We start from the raw sequence: 15,159 nt of genomic DNA, 5'->3' as shown, positions 1-15,159 counted from the left end.
CGGAATTGTGTCTGTTTACACCCGTCCTACATCTGATCCAATCTGCTAAAGAAACAGGAGGAGATCCATCCTCCTCTGTCTAGGTGGATCGGATTGGACGGAAGTTGGGTGTAAATAGACAGTGGAGTCCCTTTTACACCCAACTGCTCATAGAACAGAGCGAGCTCTGTCCATGTCCTCTCTGCATAAACTGAGTAGACATGGACCAGTCACCTGCCTGCTTTGCTCTGATTAGCAGGGGATCAGCAGACAGATCCCCTGCTGAGCAAAGCGGATTCCATCCCGTGTGATAGGGGCCTAAAGCAGGGCATAGAAGATGCATATTTCTTTCCTGCAACCATGAGTTGAAGGAAAGAAAATCGCTAGATTCTCCCATCAACATAGTCAGTGTTGTTGGGGAATCCCTCCTTCGGACCTATTGTGTTCTCTCAGTGGGGAGTGATTACTGCTCGCATCTATAATAGCTGCTGGCAACATTTACATGTAAAATCCAGCATGCTGGTTGTATCCACGTCCTACAAAAATTGATTTGGTTACAATCAGCCTGGCAATAGATGATTTGAATCTTGGCTGCTCCATGTTCAATTAGCCGAGATTTTAACCATCTACGGTGTTAAATCTAAATTATGATTCGGCACTTATATTGATGGCAAGCTTGCAAAATATTTGGTTTTTATGATTAGTCATAATTAATATTAATATGTGTGAATGGTCTTTGACAAATGGTAGTATTTACTATTCTTCAATTATAGCTGAGACCAAAAGATATACAAGTTAAGCTGAAATAGTATATACTAGTTGAATTTCGAGTATACTATATTTAGGCATAAAAGTATTTGTTAGTTATGTCAAGGTTATTAGAAGTGACTTACTATTACATTACGTATTTTAATGGTATCTGTGTGTATTTAGTATACGTTTCTAACATTGATACATTTACGTCATTAGCTTATAATATTATGTACATCAGCATACATATGTTCCTGTCCATCAAAGACATTATGTGAGTGTCGTCCCCTCCCTTCTATGCCATACAAGGTATTAAGATGACACACTCATGCTGCATAAAGGGGGCTTTGAGGGACAGAGACTCACACTTACACGCTACATAACTCTTGCATACACACGTCTGAAAAGCTGCAACAGGTGCATACTGCTGCTAGATCATCATATCCGTCTACTTCCGGCTGCTTCTTCAACAAAGTCATTGAGTTGGACAAGGACATGAGAATCGCACATGGCAAGGACAGCCATGACAGATAATGGTGACTTTGTTTTAAACATTTGCTTGTCATTTTTACAGTAGTTTTATCTACTTGGAACTGTTCATAATACGCTTTACATTGTTATTTGACACCATTGTGTGATAGAATAAAATCACACATCATTTTTTATTTCAATGGCTCTTTCATTCATAATCGCCTCAAGACACTAGAAGAAGTATTATATGTGTCTAAAAATCCAACATTTTGGTGAGCCAGCCACCGCCGAGTTTTCCCATGCCTCGCTAAGGGGGAAAACGCACAATTCTGTGATTGTCAAGTCTTGGAAAAACACGGTGAAAAGAACCTAGCAGAACAGGCGATTAAACAGACTTGGACGAGAGGTCCAGTGACTGAGCCGGGTCAAACGAGAAAATCTTCTGATTACGGTGAGTAACAATTATGGAATTTATTGATGACTTAGTTAATGAAAGTAAGCTAGAGTTTAAAGATGTTTCTTTATATCCTGAAGACAGTCAGCTATGGCACTATATGTATAACGAATGTTTACAGGCCAATATTCAGATAGATAAATCTAGATTTACTGTGCATAGACAGCGTAAAAAGATATCTAACATCTTAAATTTAGTAAGAATATTCAACAAAATGATTTTGAATGTTGATTTACCTGTTAAAAAAGCTTGTACATTAAAACAGTCAGAATGTAGCACTGTACAGAATACAGAAAAGCATGAAAATTTGTCTCAAGATGCTCTTAGTTGCCCAAACTGTGACATTTTTTTGTAATTACATAGAGAATCTTGAGGAACAAATTGACTCAAAGACAAATCTTTTGTTAAGACTGCAGGATGACAGTAAACAGGTTGCCATGATAAACACAGATGACAAACAGAGTGATTCAAAATCAGAGCCACGGCTGTCCGATATTTCTGAAAGTTCGGATATTGACTCTGATGATGAAACACAAATTAAACATAAAGAATTGTTATGTAAAACTGCAAAACTTAAGTTGCAAATACATAATCAATTAATAAAAGTTTTAAAAGACATCCCTGCTTATGATCCAGATAAAGATATCTACAGCAACATGGAAATATATGAAATGCATGTCAAATGCCATCAGATTTCAAATCATGACATAAATTATTTATTTCCGATGTGGCTCCCAATTAAATTTATGTCTCGAATTAAAAATTCTGTTAACAATAAAGATCAGAAAAAACATAATGACGCGACAGACAGACTGCGACAATTGCTGTTATGTTCAACAGGTGAAGACGTACCTTCTGTAGAAATGCTAGACTTACTTCAGACTACTGCTGACGAAGACCCTTTTGAGTTTAAAACGAAGTTTTCCAAAGCATATAAAATTATATTTGGAGTAGAAAATGAGGAAGACTCAGCTATGATCAAAGCTTTTGTAAAGAAATTCACGTATTTAGACCCAGTAACCATTGTCATAGCAGAGGAAAACAATATTTGAATGATATAGTAAGTTTCATTGATAGAATCCGGAGAAAATTGAAAAACAACCATTTCACTTATGAGGTAGCTGTGCTTCAAAGTGACAACAACAGTCAGACTACAGTTATGCCAGGAACTACAGGTCCCAGTAAGAATGACAACGACAGATGCAAGCAAGTGAGCCATAATGAGTATACCACATGCTTTCACTGTCATAAACAAGGTCATATCAGACGCCATTGTTGGAAGTTTAAACTTGACTCACAAATAAAGAAACTGGAAATAAAAAGTGAAAAAGCAGCTTTTGTACAACCTGCTGTGTTGTGTAATGATAAAAATTTAACTGAATTGCCTTATGCCTCATCAGTTAAACAAATTCATACTTTGACTAGAAACAACTGTTCTGACAACAGGGTGAGAAGGGCTGTCACTGACAGAAATGGTTTATTACCAGTTCCAAAAATAGAATCACGTCCACATTCATCCCCGATATCGTTAGAATTTGTCGCTCCAATTGTATTGGATGGCAATGGAAGGCCTTTTATACAAGGATTCCTAAATGGTAAAAAGATCCAATTCCTAATTGACAGCGGATCTGAAATTAGCCTTACCAGAGAAAACATACCTGTGAAACCAAATTCACCCATGTGTAAAATAAAAGGTTTTAATAATACAGGTCATTCCACTGCTAGACAGGTGCCTAATGTAACATTTGAAGTACCTGGGCTAGTGAAAACTAACATTGATATTTGGTATAGTAATGCCACCGAAAATATTCTTGGCATTGATTTTATCAATAAACAAAAGTGGATTATTGATATTATGACCAAAGTTATTTGGAGGAATCCATCTAGGCCCAAATCAATGTTAATGGATCCTTCTATATACAGTGATGTTGGTTTCAACTCTAAAATGTCTACAGCACAAAGATGGCCTGATACTGATGGTAATTGTGCTTTACAAGAATTGGTACAACGTTTTCCAAGTTTGTGGTCAAAATTTAAAAATGACATAGGAACTTTGAAAGATACAGAATTGAATATTGAGGGAAAAGATCCTAAAGCCCTTAATCAATATGAGTTACCACAAGAATCAATAGGACCACTTTCTGCCATTATTCAAGAGTTTGTACAACTTGGCATTTTAAAGAAAACACAATCAGTGGTAAATAACTGTATTTGGCCTATCAAAAATGCTGACAATTCATATTCTTTGTCAGTTGATTTCAGGACACTGAATAAACATATTACAAATAACAAAGCAGTTGTTCCTGATCATTCTAGTATCAAGTCACATTTAAAGGCCGAATCCAAAGTGTTTTCTGTTTTGGAAATCGATAACAGTCATTTTTCGATCCCCATAGCTAAAAGTTGTCAATACAAGTTAGCTTTTAAGTTTCAGAAAGAGACCTATGCATTCACTCGATTAGTAGCTGGTTTAGATATCAGTGATGGTATAGTCCATGAATCCATAGCAAAAATTCTAACACAATTTTCAAGGCCAGAATGCATTTTTCAGCATGTATATACAATTATGCTAAGTACGCAGAATGTTAACGAACATATTACTCTTTTGTCTGAGTTATTTATGTTGTTACAGGATGCAGGCCTAAAATTAAACCCAGAAAGAGTTCAGCTGATGAAAAGTCACGTGAAATGCTTTCACATGCAGATTGGTCAAGGGAAAAGACAATTATTACATGAAACAGTCAGAGCTATCACTGCCTTTCCAGTTCCTACAACACAGAAAGCATTGCAACAATTTTTGAAAAACATAAATCATTGTAAAGAGTTTATACATGGTTTCGCAGAGAAAGTTAAGCCATTATATCATCTTTTGAAGAGTAAAAATAACTTAGTTGACCAATGGGGTCCAAATGAGAATAATGCTTTAAAAGTGTTGAAAAAGGATTTGCAGAATGCGCCAGCATTAGGTACTATGGAGGTTTGTTCCAATGCTCCTTTTGTTGTGAAAACTCATGTATCTGATAATGCAATTTCAGTAACTTTGTCTCAATTAAAAGAAGGTAATGAGAGACTAATTAGTTACTTCTCCAGAAATTTATCACCATTGGAAAGAACTTTTACATCAGAGGTACAACAACTGTTGAGTTTCTTTTATGCAATCAAAGCTTCAGAAAACACAGTAAAGTCACATAGTATCATATTACAGTCTCCTGACAGTTCACTAAGAAGAATTCTTGAGGAAGATACATTCAGAGAATGTCGTGAAAGGTATCCTCAGTGGATAAGAGCACTGTTAGCCAAACACATTGTGATAGGTACAGCTGTATCAGACAAGTCTCTACCTCACATTCACAGCAACATATGTATTACTGAAAAACACTCTAACACCAGAATAATGACATCAGCACAGAAAACAGTTACGCATATTTCTAATATTATAGGGATGAGAACAAAGGCATAAACCTTTGTCATCTCTGGGGTGATACAAAACCTTTCTTTGTTTAATAAAACAGGGTTTTGCGGTCATGACCTATGATGAAATATTGCGTCCTGTCATACCTAAATAACGCACTACTTTTGTATTCTAGTTTAGGTAATTTTAGACAGGATTAGGACAGTATTTTGATTGATATATAGAAGTTTTCTGTAAAAGGAAATAGGAAGTAATGATACTTCACAATATATATGTTCCAAACTCATAAACTGATTGTTCCATAATCTTTCATATTTGTTGAAATAGGTGCAAGAATAATGCAATGTTTGTGCCAAAGTAATGATACTGCATTTCTTTACAGAAATGACATCTAAAATCAAACATGAAGCGTAACAATCTCCTACAAGCCAACTTTAAGGAATTTGGACGTTAAAGAAGAGATCTTCATATGGGAAGAAGATTGAACAAGAGCTCAATACTTCACACTTCTGACTGATTTATCACATTCAACAAAAATGTTTCTACTTTACAGAACTTAAAGAAGATATTATATAGACATTGCATGAAGAAAAGATTCATCAAGAGGAAATCTATTTATTAGTGATAAAACAATTTATTATTGAAAATATTGTTATAGGTCACATATACATTTTAATGATCCTTTTATTCTGATACTTACATCCATATTGGGATAATATTAATATTATTATTATTATTATTATTTTTTATTTTTTACATATTCATATACGGAATATTTTTTGGTTAAAACTTCATAGAGTTATTCCAGTTATTAGAATATCTTTTGTTAAAAGATTCAAGAAACATATTACTCTTATAGGAATAATAGAAACTTATGACACATTTTAGAATGGAAAGTATATTTCCGGAGCGTTAAAATATTATACAAATATGGAAATATACTACATTAATTATTATTACATCATTTAATTATTATTATTATTATTATTACTATATTATCATATATCAATTAACATTATGATTAAGAATTTTTAGGGAGAGAAACTGAGATAAGGTATAGAGTTTTGAAGGAAAGTTATTTTTGATTGGTCCAGTTATGAAGAATATATACGATCATTTGGTATAAGACGGTGTGTATGAGACATGAATGAAGTGTGCATTGATTGAGCATTAATTCTGAACTAATCATAATAAGGGGGACATGTTAAATCTAAATTATGATTCGGCACTTTTATTGATGGCAAGCTTGCAAAATATTTGGTTTTTATGATTAGTCATAATTAATATTAATATGTGTGAATGGTCTTTGACAAATGGTAGTATTTACTATTCTTCAATTATAGCTGAGACCAAAAGATATACAAGTTAAGCTGAAATAGTATATACTAGTTGAATTTTGAGTATACTATATTTAGGCATAAAAGTATTTGTTAGTTATGTCAAGGTTATTAGAAGTGACTTACTATTACATTACGTATTTTAATGGTATCTGTGTGTATTTAGTATACGTTTCTAACATTGATACATTTACGTCATTAGCTTATAATATTATGTGCATCAGCATACATATGTTCCTGTCCATCAAAGACATTATGTGAGTGTCGTCCCCTCCCTTCTATGCCATACAAGGTATTGAGATGACACACTCGTGCTGCATAAAGGGGACCTTGAGGGACAGAGACTCACACTTACACGCTACATAACTCTTGCATACACACGTCTGAAAAGCTGCAACAGGTGCATACTGCTGCTAGATCATCATATCCGTCTACTTCCGGCTGCTTCTTCAACAAAGTCATTGAGTTGGACAAGGACATGAGAATCGCACATGGCAAGGACAGCCATGACAGATAATGGTGACTTTGTTTTAAACATTTGCTTGTCATTTTTACAGTAGTTTTATCTACATGGAACTGTTCATAATACGCTTTACATTGTTATTTGACACCATTGTGTGATAGAATAAAATCACATTTCATTTTTTATTTCAATGGCACTTTCATTCATAATCGCCTCAAGACACTAGAAGAAGTATTATATGTGTCTAAAAATCCAACATACGGCTAGCTTGCATTTCACCGTTCTTCCTTCAATGATCATCCTCATTATCTTCAAAGCACCTGTACTGTGTGTACTGTGTGACTATCATCATGATGACAATGATGATCACATTTGGCTGCTCTCTGCTATGGAACTGTAAACAGGCACAGGTTAAGGCATAGGGAAATGTGTGTGCTGTCATGTCATGAGACTGTACCTGTCCTGTGACTTTTGCCAGTCTCAGAGCTGGGGATCCCTCTGTCTGCACTGCTGGGCTGGCTGTTAATTGGACCTGCACGCTTGATCGCTTCCAGTTCAGCCAGCTGCCCCCAGCCTGACAGTGCTCTTCTTCTGCCTGATTTCCTCAGCATTTGCATGCTGAAGGAGTCAGGCAGTGTGAAAGGCATGTCCAATCACTCTGCCAGGCCAGCAGCAGGGGACTTACTGCAGCCCAAGCTGCCCCACTGTCTCCAGAAGCAAACATATGGGATCCTCCCCTCAGACCAACAGGGAGAATGATAACCCGTGACTCTTGCAGCGGCGGAGAACAGTATATTATGTTGTTATAACTGAATACACAGTGGAATGCCAGATCCGACATTAAATCTGAAGCTGCCAGCTGGGCCCACCTGCTAAGTGATGTGACTCGGGCTCCCTTATTGGCAGCCATGTGCACAGTCCACGTGTTTATCTACTACTTCTCTGCAAACAGGAGACAGGAACTCTAAATAGAGAAAATACAATATTGTTTAACCATAGATGCAGATGCAAAAAGTATGCTGCGGCTACTAAATGTCTTCGTAACAGCAGTCAAGGGAGTCTGTCATATTCTATTATATTCCTGTCTGAAAATCTGAAAAAGTATTTTAGATTGTTTTTCTTTTTTTTGTTTAACCACTTGCCCTTCTGAGGATTTGCTCCCCTTCCTGACCAGGCCATTTTTTGCGTTACGGCGCTGAGTTACTTTAACCGTTTCTTGACCGCGCTATAGCAGAAATACTGCTACAGGGCGGCATGGGTGCGCAAAATCGCGTGCATATATATATATATATATATATATATATATATACACACGTGATTTAGCATTTCCGGGTAGGGGGCGTGTGTGCCCTACCCGTGTTGCTATTTGCGGCCACGGCTGTCAATCATCGGGTCCCAGCTGTTGATTACCTGCCGACGCCCAGTGATTACCGAGCATCTCTCGATGAGGAGGATGACTGTTTTGTTTACTAACAGTTCTCCTCCCTGTCAGCTCGGGCACACTGCTCTGGATGGCTGTGCACACCGCCTCCTAGTAACACTCCCTGCACACAACCCTTTGATCACCCATCATGTTATCCCCTTCCTGCCCAGTGGCATTAGTACAGTGTCAGTGCTTTTTTTTTTTTTTTAAGCACTGATCACTGTATTGGTGTCACTGGGGATGTCAGTGACACCAAATCAGTTCCCTCCAATGTCAATGTCCGCCGCAGTCCCGCTTTAAGTCGCATTACTAGTAGAAAAAAAAATAAATTTCAGTATCTATTCCACCATTTGTAAACTCTATAACGTGAACTAATTAATTTACGCGTATTGGGATTTTGTTTAGCAAAAGGTATGTAGCAAAATACATTTTGGCCTAAATTTATGACGAAATTTGATTTTAAGTTTTTTTTACCGGACATGTTTAACCACTTGAGCTCCTGAGGATTTACCCCCCTTAATGACCAGGCCTTTTTTTGCTGTTTGGCGCTGCACTAATTCAAATGATAATTGCACGGTCATGCAATGCTGTACCCAAACAAAATTTACGTCCTTTTTTTCACACAAATAGAGCTTTCTTTTGGTGGTATTTTCACCTGTGCGCTTTTTATTTTTTGCGCTATAAACAAAAAAAACACAAACATTTTGAAAAAAAACTATATTTTCTACTTTCAGCTATAAAAAATATATTGTAAACTCAAAGTTAGTCATAAATTTAAGCCAAAATGTATTCTGCTACATGTTTTTGGTAAAAAAAATCCCGTGCATTAGCGGGCAAACTGGTGCTATATGGGAGGAGCGCTAACACTATCGGAAAGTCACCAGTGACACTAATACAGTGACAGGGCACCAGTGACACTGGTGACAGGGCAGTGAAGGGGTTAACTGGGGGGGAGAGATTAAGGGGTTAAATAGGATTACTGGTGTACTAGCGGGCAAACTGGCGCTATCTGGGAGGGGCGCTAACAATATCGGAAGTCGCCAGTGACACTGATACAGTGATCAGTAAAAATCGGTTCACTGATCAGTGACACTGGTGACAGGGCAGTGAAGGGGTTATCGGGGGGGGGGCAATCAGAGGGTTACACGGGATTACTGGTGTACTGGCGGGCAATCTGGCGCTAACACTATCGGAAGTCGCCAGCGACACCGATACAGTGATCAGTAAAAGTCGGTTCACTGATCAGTGACACTGGTGACAGGGCAGTGAAGGGGTTAACTGGGGGGGGGGATTTAGGGGTTAAACGGGATTACTGGTGTACTGACGGGCAAACTGGCGCTATCTGGGAGGGGCGCTAACACTATCGGAAGTCGCCAGCGACACTGATACAGTGATCAGTAAAAATCGATTCACTGATCAGTGGCACTGGTGACAGGGCAGTGAAGGGGTTAACTGGGGGGGGGGGGGGCGATCAGGGGGTTAAATGTGTCCTAGGTGTGTTCTAACTGTGGGTATGTGCTGTTTTACTCACTGTTAGTATGTCTTCTTCTCTGTCTGGAACGGAATGTGTCCAGGCAGAGAAGAATGACATCATATCCTGTCCTGTGTAAATGTCAACACAGGACAGGATAGGACAGGGACCGATCATCTGATTTCAGCCAGACATCACTGGCTGAAATCTAATGATTGATCCCTCCGGGATCGAATGGTGTCACCCGCGGGTCGGCGGGAGTGCACGTGCGCGCCCACTGCCGGCGAAAACGTTGGGAGCGCCTAACCCGTTTTAAAACGTAGTTTTGCGCCCAAGTGCCACCCTGCACACGTATATATACAGTGGCAGGGCGGCAAGAGGTTAATAGCAAAAAGTAAAAAATATAGGTTTTTTTTTAATCAAAATTGTCGTCTTTTTTTTTTCTTTTCTTTTGTATAACACAAAAAAGTAAAAAAACGCACAGGTGATCAAATACCACCAAAATAAATCTCAATTCGTGGGAAAAAAATGGCCTGGTCAGGTAGGGGGGTAAATCCTCAGGAGGGCAAGTGATTAACTGAATATTGTATAGTCATGCAATGCTGCACCCAAATGAAATTTACGTCTTTTTTTTTTTTTTCCCCCCACAAATTGAGCTTTTTTGGTGGTATTTGATTGCCTGTACGTTTTTTTTTGCGCTATAAAAAAAAAATGACAATTTTGAGAAAATAAACAATATTTTTGACTTTTTGCCATTAAACATGCTATTAAAAAATCTAAAAAAAAAAATAATCAAATTTCATCATAAATTTAGGCCAAATGGCGGTATATATACTGGGATTTAAAAAAAAATGTTTTATTGTTACTAGTAATGGCGGCAATCAGCGACTCATTTCAGGACTGCGGTGGGCATTCTGACACTAAGGGGAACTGACTTGATGTCACTGACATCCCCAGTGACACCAATACAGTGATCAGTGCTTACAAAAAAAAAGCACTGACACTGTACTAATAGCACTGGGCAGGAAGGGGTTACCATAAGGGGTGATCAAAGGGTTAACTGTGTGCTGTTTTACATAGTGCTGTTTCCGTGTGCTTCACTGTGAGCACACTGCTTTGCATGGCAGTGTGCATGAGCTGACAGGGAGGAGAACTGTTTTGTTTACAAGCAGTTCTCCTCCCCTTCAGAGATGTTCGGCAATCAACGGCTGGGACCCGGTGATTGACAGCTTTGGCCGCGAATGGCTGTGCGGGTAGGGCGTGCGTGCGCCCTACCCAGAAATGCGAAATCATGTATATATACATGATTTTATGCACCCCTGTGCCACCCTGTAGCGGTATTTCTGCTATAGGGCGGTCGGGAAGTGGTAAAAAATGTTTGATCTCGGATTCTGATGATATGTACCAGATTAAACCCCTGATAGTATACATATCTCTTCTGTCTGTTTTTCTCAGAATGGATTAGATATTTTGTTCTTGATGGGGAAACCCAAAACACATGGTAGTTCATTAACATTTTGACTGATAAAGTTAGATTGAAAAATAGATGTGTTTATTATACAAGCATGTAGTTAGATCTTCATGCAGGGAGAGCGTAGTGTTGGATTCAAAAGTAGTGCTCTAACTGGCTTGAAAATCTAATACAATTTATATGTCCTAAGATGGGTGGGAATCTAGTTATCTGAATGCTTTGAAGTTTCATTCTGGTTTCTGGTGTAGTTCATTGAAATGTAAAATGGCCATTCACCCAGGCATTTTACTTCTAGTAGTTCCTTGAGATAGCAATCTTCCCAGCTGGAGGTATAAATAGCATTCTAAAACAAGAAATACTGCTGCTACACAATAAGACAAAATATACATTCAATATATACACTTAATCAAAACTAAGGGCTCATGTACATGGTACAAAACTCTTCTGAATAATGGAAACTGACTGCTGGAAAACGTAGGTTAAAAAAGTCAGTTTAGCCGCATTTGCATACCGCGTTTAGCCGCGTTTATGCACATTTGCGTTTAGAAGCATTTTTAAAATATAACCTCAGGAGACCCTCCCAAATGCCCAGAATGCACTGAAATCTAGTAAATTCACTAAACAAGGCTGCTAAAATACCGCATGAGTTATCTTATGATATGAGGTATCCTACCGCATACTCTTCTAAATGCAAAACGCTTGTAAACGCGGTTAACCGTGTTTACACGCATTTACACTCATTTACAAGTGTTTGGCATTTGAAACGCCAGTAATATTTACTTCTGAATGCAATTTTGCTGCGTTCAAAAAACAACTGTAAACTCAACTCCCTGTAAACGACTGTGTGCATGGACACAGAGGAAAACATTAGGAAGAGTTCAGGGGCTGCTGAAAAAAATGCAGAAAAGCTCCTGAACGTCAGTTTATCAGCTGCAGTGTACATGAGCCCTAAGGCTCCATGCACAGACGTTTTAATAATGCTGGTAACGTTAGCTGTGTAAAGTCACGTAAAAAATGTTATTCAGCAGTTTTTGTTGTATTAGCATTTAGCGGCGTTTTGTCGAGTTTTTTTTAAAGGATTTTTTTTATAACAAAAACTCCTCTGGTTTGCTGCGTTTTACCGCATTTTTCAGTGTTAAAGTGCTTTACAGCTAAAAAAACATAAATAGTCCTTTATTCCTCTTTGTTCTGGGCTTACATGGTTTTGATTGGTGGAAACTGGTGAGTGCTGGTGGTCACAAACTTTAGAGACCTGGAGTCATAGGCTGGCTGTGGGACCATAAGGGAAGATTCAAGGATTGCCTAAACAATTGTTTTGACATTTCTGTAGCATTGACTAATGACTGCATTGTTTTGGTGGTACCATCTGGTAAGGAGGTTGTGTTAGGATGGTGGAGCACTGAAAATAACATATATTTGGAAGGCATTTTCCACATTGTTTTTTCATGATAATGGTCTAGTTGTTGAACATTTTTTTAGTACACTGTTCATGTAAAGTCATGTTATATATAATTATTTAATTTTGTTTGTTTTGTTTGTTTATACAGTGTTATATGTAAAAAAAAATAATGTAGTATTCATAAAGGGATAGCACAACCTATGTTCTGTATTTTTGAATTTTGGTATTCTGACACTTTGGTGTGCAGCTTTCTCTTTATTTTTATCACCAAGCACAGATGTTGTTTTTTCCGTTATTGTTAATATACATAGGACATGCAGACTCATAGCTACAAACAAAACACAAGTAATAGAGTAACCAGAAGAAAGGGAATGAGAACTATAATATCAGGGTTTCCTCACAAACCCTCAGAACAGTAACAGTATATATATAGTGAATTAGTCAGCACACTATAGTTCAATTAACGTGCAGTATATTATCAAATTTTCAACATGAAAATGTTGGTAAAAAGCCATACAGAAAAGATACTATACATAGTTGTAACAACAAAGCAGAAACATTTCAGCAGTAGGGGAGCCTGAGCTAGATGGCAAAAAGTTGAACCTAACTGCTAGACAGTGCATATTAAGATACTGCAAGGTGCAGGAAGTCTCCTGTGCTATATGTGCCAAACAAGTAATACTGAAGAGATAAGCATATATGGTATCTGTTCGATACATACATAGACTATTTATACCAATGTTTTCATGTTGAAAAATATATGTTGATATTATGCAATAATTGAACTATATCTTTCTGGTGTGCTGACTCATTGCTGTGGGGTCTGGGTATGGCCACCATGGCAAAGCTAAGGTGTCAGCTGATATGGAAGCTGCAAAAACGAGCCCCAGTAGCTCTGAAGCAACTGAAGAATCTTGCCTGAAAAAAAGTCTTAATAAAAAGGTTTTGTGTCTCTCAGAGCAGAGATATCTTGTTTGCCTGAGGGATCCGGCATGCTGGGAGTGGGGAGGGGTTACACTGGGCTGTCCTTTTACAGCTTATTTTTTGCCAGTGTCCAAATTTCCTAAAGTTAACCCAGTGTTTCAGAATTCATGTCTGCCGTAATATATGACTAAGAAAAAAAAAAACTACAAAACTTCATTAAAAAATTGAGTTTTATAAATGACATGCTACATGTTTGAATTGTAGGTCTATTGGATGCTCTGTAACAGGGATATGATCATTTTCTCAGATTTCTTGCCCATCTGGGCACAATTACATTGCAGCTCAGAATTTGTTGTATACTTGATTAAATGTACTTGTAAATTACAATATACTGTATTTATGCATGACTCACATCATGGTTCAGGCAGGGTTTAAAAAATAAGCATGCATTTTGAAAGGATATCAGCAACACTGCATTTCTTGGCACTTAAGTATACACCATATTTTCTTGAATTAAGTGGTTTTATACCCAACCACTCTTGAAACAGAGTGTGAGCGGGCCTTTTGAAGTTTAACTGAAAGCAAAACTTTTAGATTTTGATAATGGTGAGAGTGTAGAGTCACTGTTGGGTTTTTATTGCGGTCTTTGTGCCGGTTAGGGAGATTTACTCTCTAACTGTTTTGATTACTAATGTTAACGGTAATGAAAGTGTGGGTAAATCCAAAATTTTGGGTTGCTACCAAAACAGGAATAGAGGGATATTTTCAAATAGTCATTTGCTCCTGTGATAACTGTCAATATTTGGATTTCTCTCACCTTGGAAAGATATTCTCCTACTTACTGATGGGTCAGCATTAAAAAATAGATTGAAATCTCTCTAATGAGACAGGTGGTCAAAAAAACTGGCAATGTTTTAACCCTCCCCTACACTTCCCAAAATTAAAAAAAAAACGTTTTCACTTTAAATATTCTTTAAAGTGACACTAAATAATAACCTTGTTCTAAAAAAAAATCCATGTACATCCATTACTTAATGAGCCTGTAATTTTGTATTTTATGAAATAGTTTCTTACTCTGCCTCCTAGTTTTCCTTGAGCTCCCAAATCTTTCCTTTCTTCCTCAGTTCTGTTTGGAATGAGCTGTGCACGTTAGCTGCGGTTATGTGTATTGCTCTATAGTCCATCTTGGGGGCCAGCAAGAGATGGTGGCTACATTCCTACATACACTTGGACCATGAAGAGAGAATGTAGCCAACCTCTAACTAACAGGAAGTTTGATCACAACAGAAAAAAATAAAAAAACAAAAATAAAAATTTGGAGGAGGCTGAGAAAACCTAGAAGGTACTTTTTCTGAGCTAAGAATACTTACCTGAATATAATCTTCTTTTTAACCACTTCAAGTCCGGACACTTTTACCCCCTTCCTGTCCAGGCCAATTTTCAGCTTTCAGTGCTGTCACACTTTGAATGACAGTTGTGCGGTCATGCAACACTGTACCCATATTAATTTGTTAGCATTTTTTGAGACCAATAAAATTTTATTTTGGTGGTATTTATTCACCACTGGGATTTTTTTTTTTTTTTTTTGCTATATAAATGAAAAAG

General features: G+C 37.5%; 1 protein-coding gene and 1 long non-coding RNA gene across 2 annotated transcripts in view; both read left to right on the top strand.

Moving 5' to 3' along the window:
* Nucleotides 1-15,159, top strand: part of LOC149441590 (transmembrane protein 132A-like) — a 555,893-nt gene that overhangs the window by 56,348 nt on the left and 484,386 nt on the right. The window lies entirely within an intron of this gene.
* LOC149441591 (uncharacterized) lies at nucleotides 844-7,051 on the top strand. Its single transcript, XR_016307323.1, has 2 exons — nucleotides 844-1,651; nucleotides 5,449-7,051. It is a non-coding gene; the product is annotated as an uncharacterized LOC149441591 (long non-coding RNA).

The sequence above is a fragment of the Staurois parvus genome, unplaced genomic scaffold (genome assembly GCF_062004578.1).
Source record: "Staurois parvus isolate SC_StPar_1 unplaced genomic scaffold, SC_StPar_1.0 ptg000969l, whole genome shotgun sequence".
NCBI classification, from domain to species: domain Eukaryota; kingdom Metazoa; phylum Chordata; class Amphibia; order Anura; family Ranidae; genus Staurois; species Staurois parvus.
The sequence above is the reverse complement of the archived record's forward strand: the minus strand, read 5'-3'. Positions and strand labels throughout refer to the sequence as shown.